This window comes from Natator depressus, chromosome 20 (assembly GCF_965152275.1).
Source record: "Natator depressus isolate rNatDep1 chromosome 20, rNatDep2.hap1, whole genome shotgun sequence".
Taxonomy (NCBI): domain Eukaryota; kingdom Metazoa; phylum Chordata; order Testudines; family Cheloniidae; genus Natator; species Natator depressus.
In genome coordinates this window covers 27042698-27067518 of record NC_134253.1, presented here as the reverse complement: position 1 = coordinate 27067518, position 24821 = coordinate 27042698, and the positions used below count along the sequence as shown (strand labels likewise).

The window sequence follows — 24821 nt, the reverse complement described above, 5'->3', positions numbered from 1 at the left end:
TGTTATTGAAGCAGAAGTATCTGAGCTCTGGCCCTTCTGTTGCTGTGAAGGTCTGAATAGCCCCTGTATGCAGCAAAGAGAGAGCCAAAAAGTGCTCAGTAGGATCCAGGATTGTTACAGAGCCCTCCCTGTGTAACTTACAGAGGAGGAGATTTTAGGGGCTGGAGCTTTGCCCCGTGTGGGTTAGAAAGAAGGGAGCTGGCAGGCTGCATTAGTCCAGCCCAGTATCCTACCTGATGCTGCAGAAGAAAGCCAAAAAACCATAATGCACCTGGCCAGTTGGGCAGTTCCCTCCTGCCCCTGAAGCTGAAGCTGTGATCCCCACCGGTGATTGGCCAGATGCAGATACTCTTGCCATGACGTTGTCCAAAGCGTGTTTACAAATCCAGCCCCGCATCCAAACTGCATTCCGCGGAGAAAGGTTTCTCCGGGCTCTCTGTAACCAAACGTGCCCAAGCTCAGCAGCATGGAGCAGGGCAGGCGCTGAGAAGGGCTGAGGTTTGGAATGCAGCTTGTGTTGGCTAATTATAGAAAATTTACTTTAGATTAGCGCTGCTTGGCTGCCGCGCCAGTTCCGTAAGTGGCAGAGATCCAGGCCAGGCTTCAGGAGCGATGTTCTTTTCATGACAGAATGAACCATTGGATTAGAAACTGATATTAAAACCATCGCCTTGCTGTTAAAACACGACACGCTCCTTGCAAGGAGGGTTGTCTTGTGCTTAAGACACCGGCCTAAGAGTCAGGCTTCCTGGGCTCTCCTCCTGGCTCTGCTGCTGACTGGCTCAGACCCTGTGGTGTAATGCCTGGGACTCCCAAGCTTTAGTCTTTGCAGGTTACCCAGCAGCAGCCAATTCATAACTGCAGCCAGGCAGAGCACTGTATGAATCCCCTCCCTCCCCACATGCCAGGAGGCAGAGAACGAGACGTGCCTTGTTCATTAGAGATAAATAAGTCATAAAGTTTTCCAGCTTCCAGCAGATTTGCCTGGCCAGCTGTTTTTTATTTATTTATCATTTCCAAAGTACGGACTGTGGTGATTAATCACCTCTCACTCTGCGTATTATACCTGCCTGTCAGCCCCTGTAAATTGATAAGAGTGATGGGTGATGTGGAACTCCATCCTCAGAACTCTGGCTGTTTTACCTTTCACTCAGCCAATTAGTGCCTGTTTTTATGGTTTTCCATTGGCCCATTAAACCTGCTGCTTTCAAACAAATAATTCAGAGTCTGTGGCGATGAGAACGTACTGGGAAGAATCGTTCCCTTCAAAGTGGATTGCAGCTTCGCTTGCCTGTCAGAGACAGGTGAATCTGTGCTCTCTACTGCTGTCGGTGCATCCTCATGGAGAGCTTGCAGAACTCAAGAATGGGAGAAGCACGCTGCGCTGGTATGAGAGGCTTGCCTGCCTTGTAGCTAATGAAGAGCTATGCTGGGTAATGAATGTAAAGGGAGGGAAACACGGGATTTTGGACACGGATCTGTTCTGGCAGTTGTGCATAAACTCCATGCATGGTCATTCTCATCAGATCTTTGAATCTGGCACAGGCAGAAAGAGAGCCAATGGCTGGAGACAGAAGGGAGACAAACAGGAAATAAGAGGCAGGTTTTTTTACCCAGTGAGGCTGTTAATCATTGGAACAACTTACCAAGGAATGTGGTGGATTCCAAATCACGTCCTGTCTCTTTCTAAAAGATATGCTCCAGCTCAGCGTTTCTCCACCTTTTCGGATCAGGACCCCCTTAGACTGGCTATAAAAGTCAGAGTAAGAAATGTGGTAATGAGAGTAACGATAAGCCAATATAATTTATTTGTGTGTGTGTTGTGAGTGGCTAACAGAGGGTACTTGAAGGGGAAGGTGTGCGGAGGGCAAGGGATCTTTGCTTTAGATTGTAATACATGTTCAATGTCTTGCAACCCCTGTGTTGGGCATTCACCCCACACCGGCCCTGAAGGGGTAAAGGTGGCCAGATGGGCCAATTAGCCCTCAAGGCTGCACCTGGAGGAGGAGCAATGAGGACTAATTAAAAGATGACGCTCACCTGGACAGGAACTGGTGGGGCTTGTAGAGAGCCAGGTGGCTGAGGGCAGAAAGGAGCTTCAGGGAGGAGACTGCAGTCACTCTCCCTGAGGCTAGAGAGAGAAGGCAGCTTGGCCCAGAGGGCAGGGCAGGGCAGGGCAGGGCATACCCAGAGGAGGGTGGAGAAGGAGCCTGACAGAGGCAGTTAGGAAACCAGCAGCAAGACGTAGGACCCTGCAGATCTTAGCTGCTAGTTGTAGGGTCCCTGGACTGGAACCTGGAGCAGAGGGTGGGTCTGGGTCCCCTACCAGTGCCTGGGGAAGTGGCAGCATCGAGGGGCAGTGAATTGGAAGACTGGCTGGTATGGTTGGTGCAGGGAGACTTTGGTACACAGCCCCTTATCCCTGTCCCAGAAGGGGAAAACTACAGTGACCTGGCTGGAGGGCCAAGCCATGAAGAGGGCGCAGTTGAGTCCCAAGAGAGTGATGGAGTAAGTACCTGCAGGAAGGGGCATCAGATTGGCAGAAGTAACCCCCAGGGGGGCCCCAAGGAGGTGCTCCAGTGGTGCGTACAGCACCCCAGGACACACCTGTTTGCCTTTCATGACCACCATGGGAAGCACTGCTCTAGAAGACAAAGGCAGAACAAGATTCAATGGTTAGAAGCTGAATCTAGACTCTAAATAAGGGGCAGTTTTGTTACAGGAGGGTCACTACTCAGGGGTGCAACTTACCAAGGGTAGTGGTGGATTCTCCATCACTTGGTGCCTGTTGATGGAGAGCAGTTGTCTCTTTCTGAGAGGTATGCTCTAGCTCAGCCAGAATGTTGGGGCCTGATGCAGGAATCATTGGGTGAAACGCCGTGGCCTGTGTGATGTAGGAGGTCAGGCTACAATGGTCCCTTCTGGCCTTAAAGTCAGTGGTTCTGCGAGACATCCGTGGTTCTGTGCATAGGCAGGCCGTTTGTCAGGTCTGTTTTTTCAAGGTTCATCCCCTGTCCAGTGCAGATATAAAACAGGATGTGGTATGTCCAGTATCATGCCACCTGGGATGGAGGATGCCATTTTGAAGAGCATGCCATTCTGCCCTTGCCAGCGTGACCGTGTGAGTGAGCCATGCAGGTGGGGCAGGCCCACGCTGTTCTCGTCCAGGGTTCTGGGGATGTCAGTGGCTACCCTATGTGTGCATGAAACAAAGAGCAGGAAGTTTCTGTGAGATGCTTTATAGAAATGAGAGGCCCCAGAAAACAATGTGATGTTGCTTTCTCTCAGGTCAACAATGCCTGAAAGATAAAAGAGCCTGCTTCTGTCCAAGGCCCTCTGCTCACTTGCCCTCCTGGTGTCTCTGATACATGCCTCTGTCTTGGTCATTTTCTACTTCTTCCCTCAATGGAAATTTGTCACTTCCTCAGTCCCCTTTAAAAAGAAAGTGAGCCTGGAGTCACTGTGGGGAGTTCTCTGAAATCATCCCCTCCATGTGCAGCAGCCGTCAAAAAAGGCAACGGGACGTTAGGAACCATCAGCAAAGGGAAAGAGAATAAGACAGAAAATATCATGTTGCCTCTATATAAACCCCTGGGATGCCCACATCTTGAATACTGCAGGCAGATCTGGTCGCCCCATCTCAAAAAAGATATATTAGAATTGCAAAAGGTAGAGAGAAGGGCAACAAAAATGATGAGGGTCTGGAACAGCTTCCATATGAGGAGAGATTAAAAAGACCGGGACTTTTCAGTTTGGAAAAGAGACGACTAAGAGGGGATATGATAGAGGTCTGTAAAAGCTTGACTGGTGTGGAGACAGTGAATCAGGACCTGTTATTTACTCCTTCATATAACACACGAACCAGGGTCACCCAATGAAGTTAACAGGCAGCAGGCTTAAAACAAACAAAAGGACGTATTTCTTCACACAACGCACAGCCAGCCTGTGGAACTTGTTGCCAGAGGAAGTTGTGAAGGCCAAGCCTATTACAGGGCTCAAAAAAGAACTAGATAATTTCATGGAGGATAGGTCCATCGATGGCTATTAGCCAAGATGGGCAGGGATGCAAACCCATGATCTGAGTGTCCCCAGCCTCTGTTTGCCAGAAGCGGGGAATGGGCGACAGGGGATGGATCACTCGATAATTGCCCTGTTCTGTTCATTCCCTCTGAAGCCCCTGGCATTGGGCACTGTTGGAAGACAGGATGCGGGGCTAGATGGACCATTGCTCTGCTCCAGTATGGCCGTTCTTACATTCTTGAAAAAAAGTCAAAGTGAATTTTAGTGCTTGTGAAAGTGTGGAGCTGAGTTAGCAACACCAGCTTGAGTCTGGTCTACAGAAGGCAGGTACTGGATACGCTTTACACACACCCTGTCACTCAATACGTCTTACTGGTCCAGCCTTGGTGTCCCCTCCCTGCTGAGCTCCCTCAGTCTGGACTCCCAGGCCTGGGCTCCCCCCGCCAACTCTGCCAGTGCCCCTCAATCCCAACCTGCAGCCCGTCTGCTATCCCAATGCTAGAACCTCGCTGCTGTTCAGCTGGTGCCTCTCAATACCAGCCTGCAGCAACCTTCTGCCTTAGCCTCTCCTCACAGGTTAATCATCGAAACTCTGCATTCCCTCCTCCGAGTCCTTAAAGGGTTTTATGCCTATCCGACCTCTCCATATATTCCCTCTCCTCCCCAGACAGCCCAGGGCAGGTGCCCTGCCCACAGCTGACCTGCTGGGAAGTGAACCGGGTCCGGTAGCATCAGCAGTTTCCTGTGCTGGCAGCTCCACGCAGGCACCCAGGGATACAGGCAGCTGTTAACCCGCTAAATGCAAATCCCGTGGAATCAGGCAATGAGCCTTCCAGCCTAGGAAACAAACAAGAGAGAGATAAACCCAGCAGGTGGCACGTGCCTTCGAACCATCTGATCAGCAAGAAAGGGGCCCAGCCCTCCCCTCCTGGCAGCTTGCGTGTGGGTCAGAGCAGCAGAGAGCTGGGGGCTAGCACTGGGGCTGGCCTACGCATGTGCGAAACTGAATTGACTGGGTTACGCGCCAGTGCAAACTCCCATGGAGAGCCAGACCTATCCTCCATGAAATTATCTAGTTCTTTTTTGAGCCCTGTAATAGGCTTGGCCTTCACAACTTCCTCTGGCAAGCCAGTTCCAACCACGCTCTGACTATGCCCACACAGCTGCGGGGAGCGGCTTCCCCCGCGGGGTGGGTAGATGGACACGCACTAGCTCTGCTTGAGTCAGCGTGTGAGAAAAAGCCTTGTGGCCCCCAGCAGCATAGGCAGCTGCTCGGGCTGGCCACGCAGGGATGCACCCAGGAGGCCGGGCAGGTTAGCGCTTGGATAGCGACCTCAAGCTGCTGGCCATGCCGCTGTTTTTAACATGCTAGCTGGAGCAGAGCTAGTGCATGTCTGTCTACCTGTGCCGGGAGACACCCCCCAGCTGCTGCATAGACACATCCTCAGACTGATTTAACTCAGCCCGGCCCAAGGCGCCGTTCTTCCCCAAAATCCTGACAGGCCCACTGGTTTCCATAGCAACTTCCATGGTGTCAATGGCCCTGACTCCTTCCCACTGTATTCCCATTAGGATGCACGGGCCCTCTGGTTCACACTGGCTGTTCCAGCCTAATTGGAGACGATAGATGATCCAGAACGACCAGCCAGAGGAAATAGCAGGCAATTAGCTCAGAGAGAGAGTCTGCAACAAGGAGGCTGTGTCCTTTGTCACAAAGCTGTGAGGGAATGAGGACTTGGCAGCAAAAACTTTGAAGCAGCCACCTGGCTTCCGGTGCAGAGTCTGAGCCCCCTTCCTGCTGAGCGGCACTCAAAGGCAAATGACGACCATTATCCCAATCCGAGCTGCAAATGATATGATGCATTTCCAGCCCACCAAGTGCAGCCATAATTAATCAGAGTCTATTTATGGCAGGCTATTCATCAAAAGGGAAGAAATCATCCACATTGTAATGGGAGCCTTTAATGTCCACACATTCAGAGGCAAATCTCAGCAAGCTGCTTCCCATCTGCATGAGCATCTCACTGCCATGGAGCAGGAATACATTTCCATAGTGATGACTAGCGGAGCTATCATCATTGCCAGGGAGTGCGCTGCCCATGCAGAATGAGAGTTCTAGATAAAGGCAGGATGTGGGCTCTGGATTCCAGGCTCTGCAGGCCAAAGCAGCATCCCTGTGAACTCGGGATTGTGTTTTCTTTTGTTACTCCGCTTGGCCCCTCTCATGGCTCAAAGGGAAAGGCTGCGATTTTGTGCCTTTTACGCAAAGTCACAGGGGCAAATTTTCAGCCTTAGGAATGGGATTATTGAACAATCCAATTGTATCAGCAAACAAAGAGGCACAGACACTTTGCATTTGCAAAAAGTCATAACTATCTCGTCACAGCTTCCGGGTAAATGCACCTGTATCCACCACCCTTCCGTGGTCCCCTCTAGAGATCCCAATCAGGCCTCCAGCTGTCATCTGTCTTTGGGCAGGGACCCTTGTCCCATTCTCTTCTACTGGGGCGGGTGTGTGTGTGTGTGTGTGAAAATCTGCACAGCTCCTTGCCTTACACTGTGATATCCCCAGCAAGCCAGTCTGCCTTATGGCCAGTGCTTTGCAGTCTCTCTGAGGTCTATGAACAGAGCATTGTCAGCAATTACCAGTAACCACCCTGCTCCTTCTAAACAAGCACCTTTATTCTTAAGGCAAAAGCATCACCGAGGAAACATAAAAACAATAAACAGATTCAAACACACTAACAGTCGCCCATCTGTCTTATGGGGCCCTGGTAGACCAAAGCCTTTTCAACCCTTCTGCAAGCATTCTGCCTCTTGGACAGAAGGGCCTTTCTGTTTGCTGGATCAGAAAGAAGGCCCTGCATCAATTCCAGCTCATCCTATTACACCAAAGGCTCTTCCTTTGTCCCTGGAAAACCCACTTAAACCAGTTTATGCAAACCACTCCAGGCGCTGGTATGTCTCCAGAGCTGTGCAGTCTCAGTGATTCACCTTAATTGCCCCTTAAGTTTTTAGGTCTGCAATATGGGCTGCGATAACCTCCCTCCAAGGAGTAGAACATAATCATACATAAACCATTCGTAAATTGACTACAATGGTCCCCAAAGGTACTGCATGGGGTAGTAATATTTGTCACACATCTATCTACAGAATCCAGCTTCTACAGTACTGTCACTGTCTATCTACTGACTCCATATGCATTCATCATCTAATTAATCAATTTATCTACCTGCTGAATTGAGCCTGCCTGGTGCTATTCTATTGTGTATAGATTCTTACATTATCCTAATCACTGTAATGAATCCGAGTGCCTTCCAGTCATGCATTAAGCATCGTAACATCTGTCACATGAAGTTTGTTTGGTCTCTCATCCTCCCCCCAAGATGTTCAGTGGAGCCTTTGTTTTGGAAGGGTTTTGTATTGGGGGATTTTTTTTTAAATAAGGCCACACTGTTCTGTGTTTATGTTGGAGAAGGCAAGTGTGAAGAAGTGTGCCTGGCACTTGGAGCAGGACGTGGGGTGCTTTGTGACTGTCTAGCTACCATTTATATTGCATGTAAGTATCACCCCAGTAGTTCAGCACCATATACGTGGTAAGACAAACTCACTGACACGCTCTGTTTTACCCTCCACTCGCCATAGTCCAGCTGGGTTTTTCTTACCTGTATATTTGAATGGCAAGAAGCCTGGCTCACGAAAAGAGGTTTCACATTTTGATGTGAAAAGTCTCTGAACTTCGTGACCAGTCTTGTTTCTCCTGGGAGTGAGTTCCAACTGGTCACAGCGCAAGTGCTGAGCAAAGGAGTCTCGCTCTGGTGGCTGATGGTTCCGTTGCCCTGGTGGGACATAGCTGCTGGTTGCGGAGGGTAAGCCAGTTCCTCTGGCTGCTGGGGAGAAGTGCATGGGAAGCTGTGAGGGTGAGGAGCTAGACTGTGCATTCAGAGAGCCAAGCGCTGGGGCAGTGTGCTCTTGGCAGCTGCTTGTGCGCCTACCGCACACCACTGAGTGCTCAGGCACGTGACAGCCTTTGGATGTACAGTTTAGCAGGTGTGCAAATATGAGCGTGCAAAGACACCTGCTGAATATCTCACCTTCAGAGGCCATCATGCCATTAGCAGAGGAGGTATGGCCCAGTGAATAGAGCCACGCTCTAGCCCAGCCTCTAGCCCTGCAGGCGACCTTGGGGAATTCCCCTCCCTAAGTGTGAGCTCTTTGGGGCAGGGGCTGTCGTTTTGTTCTGTGTTTGTACAGCGCCTAGCCCAGCGAGTTCCTGGTCCATGAGCATGGCTCCCAGTTGCTACCATAACACACCTCATTAAAGAATAGAGCTCCCTTTCTCCCACCCTGTGTCTCTCTAGATTGTGAACTCTTTGAGCAGGGACAGGTCTCAGCAGTGCTCAGTGCAGCGGGAGCCCCTCTCTCTCAGTTTGGTGCCGCTGTAACAATGAGAACAATGGGACACTGTCTGTTGTTTTTGCACCATTCCAGTGCATTGCAAGCATCCATCCAGAGTGAAGGGGTAAAATACGTCAGTCAATAAATAAGCAAGCTCCCAGCCAAAAGAAAGAGCCATCAGCAAAAGGGCCCTCAGTGCATGGAGAACAAAATTAGCCAAACAACAAGGATTCCTAGCGGGAGGACTTGGCATAAAAGAAACATTTTTATCCAGCAGCAGCAGCTGTAAATCAGCAAAGCTAGAGCCACATTGTGCTCCTTACGGGAAACCTTAATTTGAAGAAAACAGCCATGGTATTTGGTGGGGGGGGCGGAGGGGAATTTATGAATTACCTGAACTCTAGGGCCAGGCAATGTTCACGTCCTCCCTGGAACACATGGTTAAAAATTAAACAGGGGGTAATGACAATGTAGCTGAGCAGGAGATCAGGTTTGCTCTAATTTAGCTCCATAGAATGAATGAGTTTCCTTTTATGCCTCCCCTCCCCAGCTCTTGAGCATCTTCCTGGCACTGAAAGGTGTTTTCTGGGACTCCTGCTGCCTGCTCTCATTCCCTTTCATGCTTACACCACCATCTGGACTCATTTTCAAGCCCTCTTGCAAACCTTGCAAGAGACCAGGCATCTCTTTCAGCAAAATACGGCAGATACGTGTTTCTTCCTTTCTCCCACCCCCCCATGTGGACATCAGGGCCTGACTGAGGAAAAGGCTATTGAAGTGGGAGGAGAGGCTCCCAGTAATTCAGGATGGGTTTTAATACTGGTGAAAGGTCCCATGCTGGCAGCACTGGAAAACACAGGCCTGGAGTTAGTCTCAGCATAGAGAGCGGCAGACACGCACAGCATCCCCACCACACCGGGATCCCGTCTTGGAGTGACAGGAGAGTCAGTCTGGACTGGCCAGGCAGCCCTGGGCCTCTCTGCTGGGGCTGCCTAGCAGGGGCTGGTTAGTGCGGGGATGCCCATTTCCTGGGAATGGAACTGGGACCAATTAACTCTTTAACAGGCATCACTGAACAGATGTGCCAGCCTGCGCTAGCTATGTAGTGGAATTGAGAGGAAGGGTGGCCTTGTGGCTAAAGCAGGGGGATAGGACTGTGCATTCAGTTCCTGACTCCAATTTCCTGTGTAGCCTTGGGGGAGTCACTTCCTCTCACAGGCCTTCATTTCCCCATCTGTAAAACAGGGGTAAGGATCCTTCCACTGGCTATTTTGACTCTCAGCTCTTTGGGGCAGGGACGCTCTCCCTGTCTGTGCAGCACCGAGAGGCCTTTCTCTCAGCTGGGGGCTGGATGTGCTACTGTAATATCGGCAAAGACTCCTGTGGCACCTTATAGACGAACAGACGTATTGGAGCGTAAGCTTTCATGGGTGAATACCCACCTCGTTGGGGGGATTCACCCGCAAAAGCTCATGCTCCAATACATCTGTTAGTCTATAAGGTGCCACAGGACTCTGCCGCTGTTAGAGATCCAGACTAACACGGCGACCCCTCTGATACTACTGTAATATATTATTCCCGAGGACACTATTGCACCATCGGCCATCCTTACAGAGCCATGCGCACAATACGTTTAGCTCAATCTGTGTCTAACACTAGTCATGGCATTGCTGAGTTTAAAGAAAGACGAGAGTTTGTTCCAAAGTCACTCGGTGTTGGCAGAGCCCGAACATGATGTGTTTTCACTGAATGCTGAAATTCAAAGGTGATTGAAATGCAAAGGGGGCCGTCTGTAGAGACATCGCAGAGCATGGGCAAACAGCAGATTTAGAGACAGAGGCAAATCCAGCTGTGAACAAGCCCCACAGGGATTCTCACAAGCTTTGGCTAGTTATCACTCTGTTTTACAGTTTTCCAAACAGATCTGAAAGGAGAGTCCTGGTCTATATTACTCCAGACCCCCGCATCTCTGCTGGCAGGGTTTGATCAGCCAGCATGTGAAATCTCACTCTCTGGCACCACATCCTCACTATCACACGCTCCTGCCCTCCCACGCATTTATTCTTCACCCAAACAACTCTGCAGTCTCATCTCTCATGCAGTATACATGGCGCCGTCTGTGTCATTCATTCTTTATACAGCTCTGTCTCAAGGAGTCTGTACAACACTTTCCCCCCCAAATTATTTTCCAGCATCTGGAGGCTGCAAGGTCTCTTTTGGATGTTTTCCCTTTGGAATACAGCAAGTGCTTTACTTTGCCAGGCACGGAGGGAGTTGTGGGGGATTGATAAGGTCTCTACTTGCTTTGCTCTCTGTACAGATGTGTCTATGCTAATGTCATATAACAGAGTCATCTGATCTAGAAACTAACAGCTTATTTCCAGTTTCTCACTTCTTCAGATGATCCCATTTGGCCTCTGCAAAGATCCTTGTCAGCTCCAGAGCCTGCTTCAAAATCTTAATCGAGGCGTGGGGGTCACTTCAATGCAGTCTCCTTCCTTTTGTGTCCTTTTCAGAACATTCTTTTCCCCTCAGTTGTGGCTGGAAGGAGCACAATGGCCTCCAATTTACATCCTTTTAGGGAACTGAGAGATAAGAGCTGCACTTGCTCTCTCTCTCCTAGCAGGCTGAAGTGCTGAAACCAGCCCCATTACACTGGCCTCTGTCTGATTTTTCTTCCCTGCTGCATCCGGGCCTGGCTGGACGCTAGTCTCCATTCCTAGCATTATTATCTGCGTCACAGTAGCCCCCAGAGGCACCAAGCCCGGCCCTGCCTTGGCCCAGGCGCTGCACAGATCCTGACTGAGATCAGGACCCAACTGGGCTGGGCACTGCAGGGACAGAGAGTAGGAGAGTCCCTGCTTACACTATAAATCAACAAGACAGACACCGGAAGGATTGTTATCCCCAATTCGCCAGTGGAGACCTGAGTGGCAGAGAGCAGAAGGGAGGCTGTGGCGGAGCAGGGAACTGTGCCCTCTCCCAGCAGGGGAAACTCGCCTGTGCGGTGAGGCAGCCACCAAAGTCCCAGAGAAATGTCCGGGGCTGGGAGGAGTGAAGGGCACGGTCTGGAAGGGATATCGCCATAGATATCTCAGCTACTGTGGCACAGATGGACAGGCAGACTTGTGTCTTACAGTGCCTCTTTCTCCAGGCTCTAGCTCAGCTTCTTCCTTCCAAGTTTCATAGGTTTTGCAGAGTTTAAGGCCATGATATCGTCTTGCCTGACCTCCTGCATATCACAGGCCTTTACACAGGCCCTAAATTGAGCCCACTGACTGGAGTTAAACCAAAATATTTCAGTCCTCAGGAGACTAAACTCTTGTGAGCCACAAGCAGAGAACAGGAGGGACCAAGGTGAGCCCAGTGCCTGAGCCCCGTCCACCTGCAGGGAATTGATTAGAACAGGTGAGAAACGCCCAGACGATATCAGTAGTTCACCCAAACACCATGCTGCAGAGGAAGGCATCCCCCACCCCCATAAAGTCTCCTGCCAGTCTGACCGGGGGCAGAATTCCTTACAGACCCCAAATCTGGAGACCCCAAGCAAGACTCACCAGCCAGACATATTTCCAATTCCTCCTCCTACCTTTAATACATTTTCTTTCTTCCTTCCCTCTCTAGGTTTTATTACCATCTTTTGTCTGCTAATCCCCAGTGACCCACTGTAGTCCCTAGTCATTCATATCTAGCTCTTACTGATCTGCGCAGTCCCATCTGCCCTTCTCCAAGGTAATTGTTCTTGACAATTGTTGATTCCAGTCCATTTTCTGCGGCTTGCTTCTTATCCCTTCTGAGCTGGCCTGCGTCACGTTTGCTCTGCGCCTCTGTCTTTGGATATGGATCCCTCTGGAGTATCCCAGATTTGATGATATTATGATGACTTGATCTTTGGCACTCTCTGACTCCTCATTCATCCTCCCTGGTTCATTACCTAGGACTCAGGATTGAAATAGCGTGTTATTTTTTACTGTTGTTGCTTGTAAACAAGTCGTAACAGAAATTGTAAGTTCTGCTCTGATTCCAGCAGCCAATTTGGAGAAGCAAAAGCCCCCCTCCCCCGCCCCCACCCCAACAAACAAAAAAACAACCCAAAACCACCTCCACTATGAATGTTCAAGCAACCCTCCCCAACATAAATATTTTGGGTCAGATTTCCATAGGCCCCAGAGTGACCCCAGGCCGTGGAATAAACCAAGCAATGGGCGAGCCCTGCAAACTGCAACGCCCGGCATTGGTGCATGAGCATTAGCATTAAATGTGTTAGCATTTCACTACTGTGAACAAGGCCAGCGTTGCCTCCATTTTACAGACAGGAAAACTAGAGCACAGAAATTCACCAAAGGTCACACAATGAATCACTAGTAGAGCTGGAAACAGAATCCAGGCATCCTGACTCTTAGCCCCCGCCTGCTCTAACCACTAGACTCCACTCTCCTTCCAGAGCTGGGAATAAAAACTAGAAGTGCTGCTTCCCGTTAACCTCTCCCCCTTCGCAGAGCTAGGAAGCCTGACTCCCAGCCCTCCCTGCTGTACCCCACCAGACCCCAGTACCCTCCCCTAGTCATCTGTACATGTGGTGGTAAAAGAAAACTTCTGCGCCCCAAGTATCCTGGCCACAGTTCAGGGTGTAAGGTGAGGCTGTACATGTGTGTAGATTGCAGTCCCTGTTGCAATCAATCATCCCTCATCTGGGATTTCTCTCAGCCGCACATTAACGAGCTGGCACACACATCCCTGAGCTCTAATACTTGCCTCCCTCCTGATGTGAAGGGTGGGCATGGGATCCATCTCTCCCAAGGCGAAGGCAATAATGTGGAGATAATTGGTTCTGAGATGAGTCCCTCCCATGAGGCGCAGGCCCTGCCAGGGCCAGTGCTAATTATTTAATCTTAAATATTTAAGGCTGTTATGTCTGTGGTGAGCAAGTCACCTATTTGGTGAGTGCAGGTGTGTTGGACAGTGGGTTTCTCGCATGTGGGAATTGCATCTCAGCTCCCAGGGTCTCCTGGAGGCATAAGCTGCAAAAGCCGGCTGCTAACACCGGAAAACCTGCAAAAATAGAATTAGCAGCATCATTAGCAGAGGGCTTGGGAAAGCTCCTCTTAAGCTGGAGTGTGGGAGAGAGAGAGGACTCTTCTGATGTACAGGTCTTGTCTGCTTTGAGCCTTCCAGCCCTGTTTGTCTGTCTTTCTTTTCTTTCCCTGGTGACTTTTCCCCATGCCTATCATCTTATTTCTCCGTCAATACTAACAGTAGCAGCAAAATACAATGAATAAAATACCTCTCTCTCGTGTCCAAAGCCTTTGTTTTGAAAGGCAGCGTGTCATTAATCATTAATAAAGCATTCAGAGATGATCTCGCATTCCTAGAAGGCTTCTGTTAATAATAAGCATCTATTAGAATAGTTCACCATGTTATCTTTGATGAAAGAATAACACATTGCACAGACAGTTCTTGGACTCCCTTCAGACAAGGGGCTCAGGTACGGCTGGAAAGGCAGGTCTAGGCCTGCTGTAGTCACTGTCATTTGGACACCAGCAGAGCCTCCTGCAGAGAGGTGAGAAAACTCCTAGGCTGGGCAGGAGGGACACAGAAGCGAAGCGAAGTGACTCGCACAAGAGGATTGTGGACTATTGCTCAGGGCCATCTCCACTGGACTTTACCCTGCCGCCTCCCAGTGGGACTTCAATGTTGCCTCGATCTTGTGCGGGCCCCTTCCCAGGAGTGGGGGGAGGGTTGCCAGGCAGCCGATTTTCGACCAGAACACCCGATGGAAAAGGGACCCTGGTGGCTCCGGTCGGCACTGCCAACCAGGCCGTTAACAGTCCGGTCAGCGGCTCCCTGCCTGCCCTAGCTCCGTGTGGCTTCTGGAAGCGCCTGCTGGGTCCCTGTGGCTCCTGGGCACATGTGCAGCCAGGAAGGCTCCCTGAGCTGCCCGTGCCCCAAGTGCGGCTTCGCAGCGCCCATTGGCCAGGAACCACAACCAATGGGAGCTGCAGGAGGGTGGGGAGGGCGCCTGCACCCTGCACCCCCTCCTGCACCCCTCCCGCACCGCCGGGACCCCGCACCTCCTCCTGCACCCCAACCCCCTGCCCCAGCCCAGAGTCCCCTCCCACACCCAAACTCCCTCCTGGAGCCTGCACCCTGCAAGCCCCCACCCCACCCCACCCCCCTGCCCCAGCCCTCAGCCCCTCCTGCACCCCAAGCCCCTCATCCCCAGCCCCAACCCAGAGCCCACACCCTCAGCCTGAGCCAACACTCTGAACCCCTCAGCCTCGGCCCCACCCCAGAGCCTGTACCCCCAGCTGGAACCCTCACCCCGCTCCTGCACCCCGACCCCCTGCCCCAGCTGGGCAAAAGTGAGTGAGGGTGGGGGAGAGCAAGCAATGGAGGAAGGGGGGGATGGAGCGAGTGAGGGGCGTGGCCTCTGAGAAGGGGTGGGGCAGGGGCAGGGGCAGGGCCTTGGGGAAGGGAAGGGGCGGGGCCTTGGAGAAGGGGCAGGGCAGGGGCGGGGCCTCAGGACAAGGGTGGGGCAGGGGTGTTCGGTTTTGTGCGATTAGAAAGTTAGCCACCCTAGGTGAGGGTAGGAGGTCCCCTAGGTTTCGTGCAGGGCCCTGCCTAGGAGTGAGGGGTCAGGGTGGGGACAGCTAGGCCTTGTGCTGGACCCTGCCCAGGGTGAGAAACCCTCTTCCTATTTGCTCCTTGCACTGGACATGCCATGTGCAAGCCCTTTGGGGACAGGGCCTTGTCCTTCTCTTTATTCCACCCGGGGGCGCGCCACACACACGCCCTGGGGTGCTGTTAGATAAATGAATAAAACAATGAAAGACACAGGCCCACCTGTCCTCTCCATTTCTGGCTGTCAGCCTCCTGGTGCTTTCTCGCCTGCTGGTGTAAGGAAGGCTGGGAGTGTAGCTAAGGCCCTTCGGGCGCCTGGTGTCCCTTTCTGGCTCAGCGGCAGGTTCCCTTTTTGAAGGTTCTGGTCTCTGTGCCGTTAGATGAAGCCTTCCCTACCTGGCAGTAGAATCCAGGAACCCGCCCCTACTAAAGCCCACTCCACTCCCAGAGCCGGGGATAGAACCCAGGAGTCCTGACTCCTAGCCCCCCTGCTCTCATCACTCGACCCCACTCCCCCAGAATTCCTCCAGTCATCCTCCCATATGACTTTTAAGAAAACTTCTGTGCTGTGGGTGTGCTGACCAGGGTGTTGCCAGGATAAAGCCATGACTGTTTCCCAGGTGCTCAGACAGGAGTGCACGGGGAGCAGTGAAGTCGCAGTCGAACAGGGAAGGGAAGCTCCCTGCTGACAGGCAGTGTGCACCTCTCCAGTCTCGCTGCCTGCATCTGTCCATCGGCTCCTCCTGTTCCCCCCTCCATCATTTAATTAAACCCCATTTTAATCAATCCTCTGGGACTGGGGGTTTAGGAGTTTAAGGTGAAGGTATGGAGCATTCTTCATTTGCATCTTACCTCCGCTGCTCCTGAGAGAGTGACAACCCCAGTAGCTCATTATCTGCAGATCCAGCATTAATTGCCTGCTGGGAAGAAAGATGAGTCATTCCAGGCTGTTTATTACTCATTCGACCAGGGAGATGGGTTTGAGCAAGGATGAGATGTCTGTGCTTTCAGGGATCAGGATGGATTTAGGGGGGGACAGGCCCAGGAGATAAGGAGGAATTAGTGTATTGGCTGTCAAGGAGGTAAATGACTGCATGGTGTGTGTGCGTGCGTGCATGTGCGAGTGCACACTCGTGTTCCCACACCGAATTCTCTCTGTTCTGGGGCAGCCAGGCAGCAGCCTCCTCTGTCTCTCTCTCACACACACACACTAGGAGACTAAGGGAGTGAGGCACTCAACACCCGCTGGATTTTAATGGGATTTCAGAAGCCCAGCTGGAATGTCTTTCTTCCCTGATGCTCTCTACAGGGGCTGAGCAAGAGCCATCCTCCGCTCCAGCCAGGACACTTGCCCCTGGCATTCTGGTCTGAACTGTGTGTGTTGTTATGTTGGAGATGTGTGGCAGCCCAGGGAGTCGGGGTGGGGGTGCGGATTCTGTGGCTGCTTCAGACATCTCTGCCACAGGCTTCATGGCCACTCATGGCAAAGGTGAGGACACAGCTCAGACCAACCTGCTCCAAAAGTTCAGGCCCTGACCCCCTGAGCCACAGGAGAATTTCCATTAGCAGTCAGAAGTGCAGGGCATATGACACACAGCTGAGCAAGTCTGATTCCACCCAGTAGAGGGCATTGGTGTGTACATTTACACACACATGGACACGTGCTAGTGGAGAAGTTGGCTCACAGGTCTGGATCTGGTCTGGCAATTCTTATGTTCTCATTAATTATGGTAATTAATTGGACCTCGCAGAGTTTGGTTAATTAATAAAACTGTCTCTTAGGTGAGGAACACAGGGATTGCTAGACTGGGTCAGACCCAAGATCTATTTTATCCCTGTCTCCAGAGGTGGCTGGCACCTGGTTTTTCAGAGGAAGGTGTAAGAACCCTGTAGGAGCAGATGTAGGATCATCTGCTCCCCACATAGGTTGCATCCTGGTCTCTAATAGCTAGAGATTGGTTTGAGCTCTGAAATATGAGTGCTAATATTCCTTCCAATCCTGTTTGTTGTCATTGACTATTCTAGCTCTGGTTTCAGAGTAACAGCCGTGTTAGTCTGTATTCGCAAAAAGAAAAGGAGTACTTGTGGCACCTTAGAGACTAACCAATTTATTTGAGCATGAGCTTTCGTGAGCTACAGCTCACTTCATCGGATGCCTGCAAATTCTGGATAGCCTGCAAATGCCCAGTCCTTTTAGAACAGGGGCGGGCAAACTTTTTGGACTGAGCACCATATCGGGTTTTGGAAATTGTATGGAGGGCTGGTTAGAGGAGGCCGTGCCTCCCCAAACAGCCAGGTGTGGCCCGACCCCTGCCCCCACCCTGCTTCTCGCCCCCTGTTGGCCCCCCCAGGACTCCTGCTCCATCCAACCCCCCCCGTTCCCTGACAGCCCCCCGGGACCCCTGCCCCATCCACCCCCCCCGGCTCCCTGACCGCCCCCGGAACCCCCATCCCTGACTTCCCCCTGCCACCCCATCCAATCCCTCCTCTCATTCCTGCCTGCCCCCTGGGACCCCTGACCAATCCAATCACCCCTTCTCCCTGCCCCCTGATTGCCCCCAGAACCCCTGCCCCTGACTGCCCCCAGCCGCCCCATCCAACCCCCCTGTGACGGTGTCCTCCATAAGGCTTTATGGAAATATGCTTATGAATGTATATATGACATAACTAGAATATGTTTTATGCTACATATGCCATGTAACATCTCTCTGTAAAGGTGATGATCTACTGAATCTATTAATCCTATTTGTATGCATGTGCCATTTTTGTATTTGAAGTTATGATATTGGGTGTGTTCTTGCCTGACTTTTAAGTAGCGTTTGTAAAGCATTTGGGCAGCTTCTTGAGACAGGAATGTGCAAATTAAGAATCAAGAAACACTTAAGGGACAATGGATCTTGGAATGCTCCAATCCACATAAGTAGTCTACTTGAGGACGTTCAAGGTAGCATGTGACCCATGGCTGCTACCTGTAAGTTCTGAGTCGTGCCTGGACATGTGACTGGCCCATGTGACTCCAAAACTCCATTTTGTAGCTGGATTCTACACGGGGGGGAGGGGTGTCCACCCACAAGAGAAAGTCTATTTAAACCCCTGGGAGACCCCTCCATTTTGTCTTCAGCTTGCTCAAGAGAGAGCCTCTCCACCCCCAAGGATACCTGAAAGAAACTGGAACAAAGGATAGTAACTACAGGGGGTGTAAGTGATTGCTGGACCCAGACTAGAAGGAGACTAGTCTGTAAAAGGAAGCTGACTGGGTGAGGTTTTTAATCTATATTCAGTTTTCTTAGACATAGACTTGCGTGTTCTATTTTATTTTGCTTGGTAATTCACTTTGTTCTATCTGTTACTACTTGGAACCACTTAAATCCTACTTTCTGTATTTAATAAAATCATTTTTTACTTATTAATTAACCCAGAGTATGTATTAATACCTGGGGGGGCAAACAACTGTGCATATCTCTCTATCAGTGTTATAGAGGGTGAACAATTTATGAGTGTACCTTGTATAAGCTTTATACAGAGTAAAATGGATTTATTTGGGGTTTGGACCCCATTGGGAGTTGGGCATCTGAGTGTTAAAGGCAGGAACACTTCTTAAGTTGCTTTCAGTTAAGTCTGCAGCTTTGGGGCACGTGGTTCAGACCCTGGGTCTGTGCTGGAGCAGATTGGTGTGTCTGGCTCGTCCAGCTCAGCAAGACAGGGTGCTGGAGTCCCAAGCTGGCAGGGAAAGCAGGGGCAGACGTAGTCTTGGCACATCAGTTGGCAGCCCCAAGGGGGTTTCTGTGATCCACATCATGCCCCCCTCCTTCCTGACTGCCCTCCCAGGACCCCCGGCCCCATTCAACCCCTCTGTTGCCTACCCTCTGACCGCCCCAACCCCTATCCACACCCACGCCCCCTGACCACCCTCCCTCGAACTCCCCTACCCTCTATCCAACCCCCCCTGCTCCCTGCCCCCTTACCACGCTGACCGGCTGGAGCCAGCCACGCACTGTGCAGCACAGAGACCGGGTCAGGCCGGGTGCTGCAGCTGCTCTGCCCCAGGAGCTCACAGCCGCCCTGCCCAGAGCATCGCGCTGGCGGCAGAGTGAGCTGAGGCTGTGGGGGAGGGAGGGCAGCGGGGGAGGGGCCGGGGTCGAGCCTCCTGGGTCAGGGGCTCAGGGGCCGGGCAGGAGGGTCCCGCGGGCCGGACGTGGTCCGCGGGCCGTAGTTTGCCCACCCCTGATTTAGAACCTTGTTAAGTTCTTGGCCTCAGTCACTTGCTGTGGCTGTGAGTTCCGTAGTCCAATCATGGGTTGTAGGAAGCGTTTCCTTTTATCAGTTTTGAATTTCTCAACTTTTCACTGAATGAACTTCTGCCGTATTAACTAAACCCAGCCGTCCGGGTCCTGGGTGCCCCGGGAGGCCCCCCGCCATGCCAGTTTCGCATGGTGCTCACCTCAGATTGGAGCCCATCCCTGCTGTGGCAGGTGGGACACTCCCTGTTGACACCAGCCAGCAAGTCTCTTCAGATCTGCTCTGTAATGGCTCCAGCACACGCTCCGGATCTGTCAGCCAGAGCCAGCCGCTCTGCTAATTACTGTCACTTTGGGGGAGGGGGAGGGATGGCCAGATGCAGTATAACAGGCTCCGAGCCCTGCCAAGGCACCTGCTGTTCCATAAAATGGTCCTTTTGTGGGTTATAAATAGTGCGAGAAGTGAGCATAGAGCAGCGAGAAGAGGAGAAATGGAAACCAGGAGCTAGCACTGCTGGATCCACTGGGTTTCAGCTCTGAAATGAAATAGCCTTGGGGAATTCCAGTCTGAAAAGAAGTGAACAGGGGCCCCGCAGACCAAGGTACAGGTCAGCTGTGGGCTCAGCACCATAACGCCAGTCCAGGTCGGTCTGTCTGTCTATCAGTAAGACCAAGGCCCTTGAGCAGGTCACAGCTGAGAGCCCTGCCTCTGAACCCACCTTGAAAACAAGGTGGTCATTGACCTAAGAGGCAGGTAACGGGAGCGCCGAGCACGCTGGCGTGATGGAAACGAGGGGGCCCCAAAGGGCGGGCAAAGGGCTTGCAGCAAGTTACGTGCACATGCCTCCTGCGGGGTGAGAGACGGGCAGATGGGGGAGGAGAGACACAAGCCAAGGGGTGGGGATAAGGAGCACGTGCATTGATCATGAAAACCTTGTTAGAGGGGGTGAAGAGTTTGATAACGAATAGAGGGAACAGACGTGTAAGTGAAGTAGAGAAGTGGGCAAGACTGTTGTGTTTCTAGCTGCTGGGGTAGCTTCACTGGGGCAAGTTGTGCTCTCTGTACTGAGTGCAGCACCTCTGCAGGAGAAGTTCAAGCTGGTGGGCCAGGGGGTTGCGCCGGAGCCGTGTGTCTGCGCCAGGGGCTTGCGCCGGAGCCGTGTGTCCGTGCCAGGGGGTTGGGCCGGAGCCGTGTGTCTGCGCCAGGGGGTTGGGCTGGAGCCGTGTGTCTGTGCCAGGGGGTTGCGCTGGAGCAGCGCGTCTGCGCCGGGGGTTGCGCTGGAGCAGCGCGTCTGCGCCGGGGGTTGCGCCGGAGCCGTGTGTCTGCGCCAGGGGGTTGCGCCGGAGCCGTGTGTCTGCGCCAGGGGGCTGGGCCGGAGCCGTGAGTCTGCGCTAGGGGGTTGCGCCGGAGCCGTGTGTCTGCGCCGGGGGTTGCGCCGGAGCCGTGTGTCTGCGCCAGGGGGTTGGGCCGGAGCCGTGTGTCTGCGCCGGGGGTTGCGCCGGAGCCGTGTGTCTGTGCCAGGGGGTTGGGCTGGAGCCGTGTGTCTGTGCCAGGGGGTTGGGCTCGAGCCGTGAGTCTGCGCTAGGGGGTTGCGCCGGAGCCGTGTGTCTGTGCCAGGGGGTTGGGCTGGAGCCGTGTGTCTGCGCCAGGGGGTTGGGCCGGAGCCGTGTGTCTGCGCCGGGGGTTGCGCCGGAGCCGTGTGTCTGCGCCAGGGGGTTGGGCCCATCTGATGTGTCTGTGCCAGGGGGTTGGGCCCATCTGACGTGTCTGTGCCAGGGGGTTGGGCTGGAGCCGTGTGTCTGCGCCAGGGGGTTGGGCCGGAGCCGTGTGTCTGCGCCGGGGGGTTGGGCTGGAGCCGTGTGTCTGCGCCGGGGGGTTGGGCTGGAGCCGTGTGTCTGCGCCGGGGGGTTGGGCTGGAGCCGTGTGTCTGCACCGGGGGTTGGGCCCATCTGACGTGTCTGCTCGACTGGGGTTGCGCCGCTGCACTGATATCAGGGCAGCAGCTCCCATGGGTGTTCGGTGCAGTGGAGAGGGATCAAAGTTACGGAGGGATAAACAGAGGGGTGAAACTGCAGGTGGGCCTGAACTCCCGACACCAGTGTACGCGAAACTGGGTGAGTTTGGAGCCAGGCCTCAGACTCGTCACAGGGCAACGGTCGAAACCTCCCCAGCTCTACAAAGGCAGCGTGGCCCTGTGCCAGGCATTGGCCTGGCCTCAGGGGGCCGGAGTTCTGAGCCCACTGAGCAGCCGCGTGACCTCAGGCAAGTCACTTCCTCACTCTGTGCCCTTGTCTCTTTGGAGTGGAAGCTCTGCATGTAGCACCCGGTGCAATGGGGTGCCACTGAACAATATCAACAACGAAGGATGCAGCCGACGCAGTGAGCTGTAGCTCACAAAAGCTTATGCTCAAATAAATTGGTTAGTCTCTAAGGTGCCACGAGTCCTCCTGTTCTTATTGCGGATACAGACTCACACGGCTGCTACTCTGAAGGAAGCTCTGTCGTCTGGCCAGCACCTTTCCAGAAGGGTGATAAATAGCTGCCTTGAATTGCCCCCTTGAGAGCTCTTGGGTACCTCAGAGGGAACCATCCTAGCTCCATGATAAGAACAAGGTGCAGAAATATAGACAACTTTGCAGAGGACGGTTTAACGGGAAACTGTCAGTTTAAGAGCCTTTCATGCAGGACCTGATGCAGTGGAACAGACAGTGGAAACCGTTTAGCTACCTGCTTAATCACATAAGATTCAAGTGATAATTACGAAGTCTCCAGGTGCAGCATTCTTGTGGCAGGAGCAAAAGGAAATGAAATGAAAGACGGACATTTCCCATGACAAGCCCCAGGCTATTCAATGGGGGGGAAACGGGGGGGGGATTAAGTGGAGGGTTTAATCACCTCAATCTGGAGAAGGATTCATTATTGTGGTTCTCATGGAAAACAGCTATTCAAGAGCTAGACAAAAGGAACTGAATAGAATCAGGAGCCAATGTGTTGAGCAGTGTTCAGACACAAACAGCCTCTTCCAAGATGAAAGAACAATTTACAAAACACAGATACGTCCATTCTTCCATCTCATAAGAGCCCAAACAATAGCTATTTACCCTCTAATGAAGACACAAACCAGCTGCGAAGTGCATCAGAATGAGGAGCAAAAGGTAAAATCCAGGCCGCCAGCTCTCGCCTGCTAAACACAGCCGGCAATGCCCACTGAAGGGAGCTGACACCTTTGTACCTCTGTTCAGAATCCAGGACGGACCCATTTGTGCTTTTCCATAGGCTGAAAAATATCTAGTGTAGCGTTCACAGCTGGAGCGGGAAGCAGCACAAATGTCAGGGCTGGGGAGTATGGCAGAACTGTGGGGTCAAAATCACCTTGCTCAACAACTGTGGGAAAGGGTCACACGCACACACTGGGTGGGGGCTGCTGGCAGCAGGACGGCAGAAACCGAAAGCTCGACCAAAACAACTCAGGGTTATATAGTTCTTAAAAAACTCATGATTTTTGGGAGGTCTGAGTCAGGAGTTTTGAACATTGGGGATTGGCAGTTCTGAGACACGTACCCTTTCTGGCTTAACCATAGCCAACACCGACCCCGCATGCAGTGGCTGAAACAGTGCAGGTGTTTGCTCAATTCTGGGGCCCTACCTGGGACTGGGATGAAGACAGGGGCAATGGGAAAGCAGGGACAAGCCCAGGGAAGCAGGGTGTGACTTCCCCCAGAGCCTATGTCCCATCCCTGCTTCCCTCTGCCCATACCTGGTTCCTGCTCCCAGCTAGGGGCTCTGCTGTCCGGGGGGCCTTGCTACCTAGCTCTGGGTCTGCCCGAGGCTCCTGCACTCCCCTGCCCCGTCCCAGGCTGCAGTGTCCCCTGCCCAGGCCCAGCACCGACACCTGCCACGTCGGAGGATGCTCTGCAGAAGAGGAAAAAGGGCCCCTTGACAAGGGAACACAGGAGCTGGAGTTGCCAGCAAGGGCCTTCCACTTGCCAAGTGGCATCAGCTGTTCCTTCCTGCTCCATACTGGGGGCACTGCTCTACAGGAGCCTCGCTACCTGGGTTAGCTGGCCTCGGGCTCCCGGCAGCTCCAGCCCTTGCGGTCCCCTGCTGCCCCTTTCCCTCCTGGCTGCAGAGCGTCCTCCGAGCTGGCAGGGGCACTCAGAGGCGGGTCAGTGTAGGAAAGCGGCAGTGGGGAGCGGGCAGGGGAGTGGAGGTGCCAGAGCTGGAGCAGGGTAACGGGGCGCTCACACCCTATGCGCTGGGGGCTACAGAAGTGAGGCAGCCAACCAGGATCTGTGGGGGAGCAGGGAGAGCTCTGTAATCCAGCTGGCAAGGGCAGCCTGAGATCCAGGGGCCGGCAGCTGGTGTGAGACAAGTTCAGGTTGGAAATAAGGCGCAGGAAGAGTCATTAACTGGAGGGTCAGATCAGGGCCCGGGCCTCCCTTGTGAGCAGGGCACTTACACAGACACAGACCCGACTCCGGCCTCAGCAGTTTCCAGTCCAAGCAGAGAAGCACAGAATTTAGCCTCCTTTGACAGAGGTTGTGTCCTGGCCCAGATGCTAGCCTCCAGGGTAGCCTCCCTCTCCTTTCCTGCTCTCCTCAGAGTCCCAGCCTGCCTCAGACAGAGCCCCTCTCCCAGCACGAGCATTCCAAAGGCCGCGGCTCAGACCTAGGAGCGATCCCGCTTTACAGCTCTGCATTCCTGCCACAGGCAGCCGAGTTTCCTTGGCAAAGAGCCTGAGTGGTGCTGAATCTCATCTTCCCCTTCACTTTGCAGTCTGTCGTCGCCCTCTGATTTCCAAGCCTTGCTGCGTCTCTGCCTCCCAGCTGCCCTGGATCAATCACGGATTCCTTCTCCCCTTCCCAGCAAGGGAAAGGCAGGCTTGCCACTGAGCCAACAGTAACTGGGTGGGAAAAGACACAGCAAAATGTCAGCATCAGCATTACAAAGAACGAGGTTTGCATCTCCGCAGAGACCAGGGTCTTGCCTGGGCCGAGACTTCCTTGCATGGCTGTAGGGGCACTTGTGCTAACCCTTCGGGGACGTGTGCTGCACTGGGATAAAAAAATCAACTTCTGATTGAGTTATTTGTTGAAAACAATAGAAAATGTAGAAAAATGTGGGGTTATTTTTTAATTTTACACACACACACACACACACTCACTTTTCTCCCAGCCCTCTATGTTACGAAGTCTCATATGCTGTGAGCCCTTCCCCGGGTGGGCTGGAAGAGACGGGATGCCGTGTGAGACCTCGACCCCACTTAAGACCAGAATGCCTGAGACTTGTGCTGCCTCCTTTGCACCAGCCTGGTGGTGAGCCCATGTTTCATCTCACGCAGCTTTAGGAAATAAAGAAATAGGACAATATTGTGCGACACATTAAAATGATGGGATACAATAGTGCTCAGAATTAGAGCTGGCACTAATGAAAAATATTGTGGGCCCCCACTGAGCAAATGAGTTGCCTTATAATTAACTCAGAATTATCCTGGCAATAAATTTGTAATTATATTTGCACTAATACAGGTGGCTCGCATCTAC

At 52.7% G+C, this 24821-nt stretch overlaps 2 long non-coding RNA genes across 4 annotated transcripts; both read right to left on the bottom strand.

Annotated features, from left to right (window-relative positions):
- Positions 1-1061: 1061 nt before the first annotated feature.
- Positions 1062-4802, bottom strand: LOC141975150 (uncharacterized). The gene is made up of 5 exons (XR_012635874.1): positions 4722-4802; positions 2752-3193; positions 2517-2644; positions 1647-1749; positions 1062-1564 (listed from the first exon to the last, which is right to left on the bottom strand). It is a non-coding gene; the product is annotated as an uncharacterized LOC141975150 (long non-coding RNA).
- Positions 4803-12002: 7200 nt separating this feature from the next.
- Positions 12003-23975, bottom strand: LOC141975120 (uncharacterized). 3 transcript variants are annotated; one of them, XR_012635865.1, is made up of 4 exons: positions 23738-23975; positions 15892-15959; positions 13703-13797; positions 12003-12358 (listed from the first exon to the last, which is right to left on the bottom strand). It is a non-coding gene; the product is annotated as an uncharacterized LOC141975120 (long non-coding RNA). The 3 variants fall into 3 exon arrangements; XR_012635866.1 differs by having other exon boundaries at positions 15892-15956; XR_012635867.1 differs by lacking the exon at positions 23738-23975 and adding an exon at positions 19481-19503 and having other exon boundaries at positions 15892-15956.
- Positions 23976-24821: the final 846 nt, after the last annotated feature.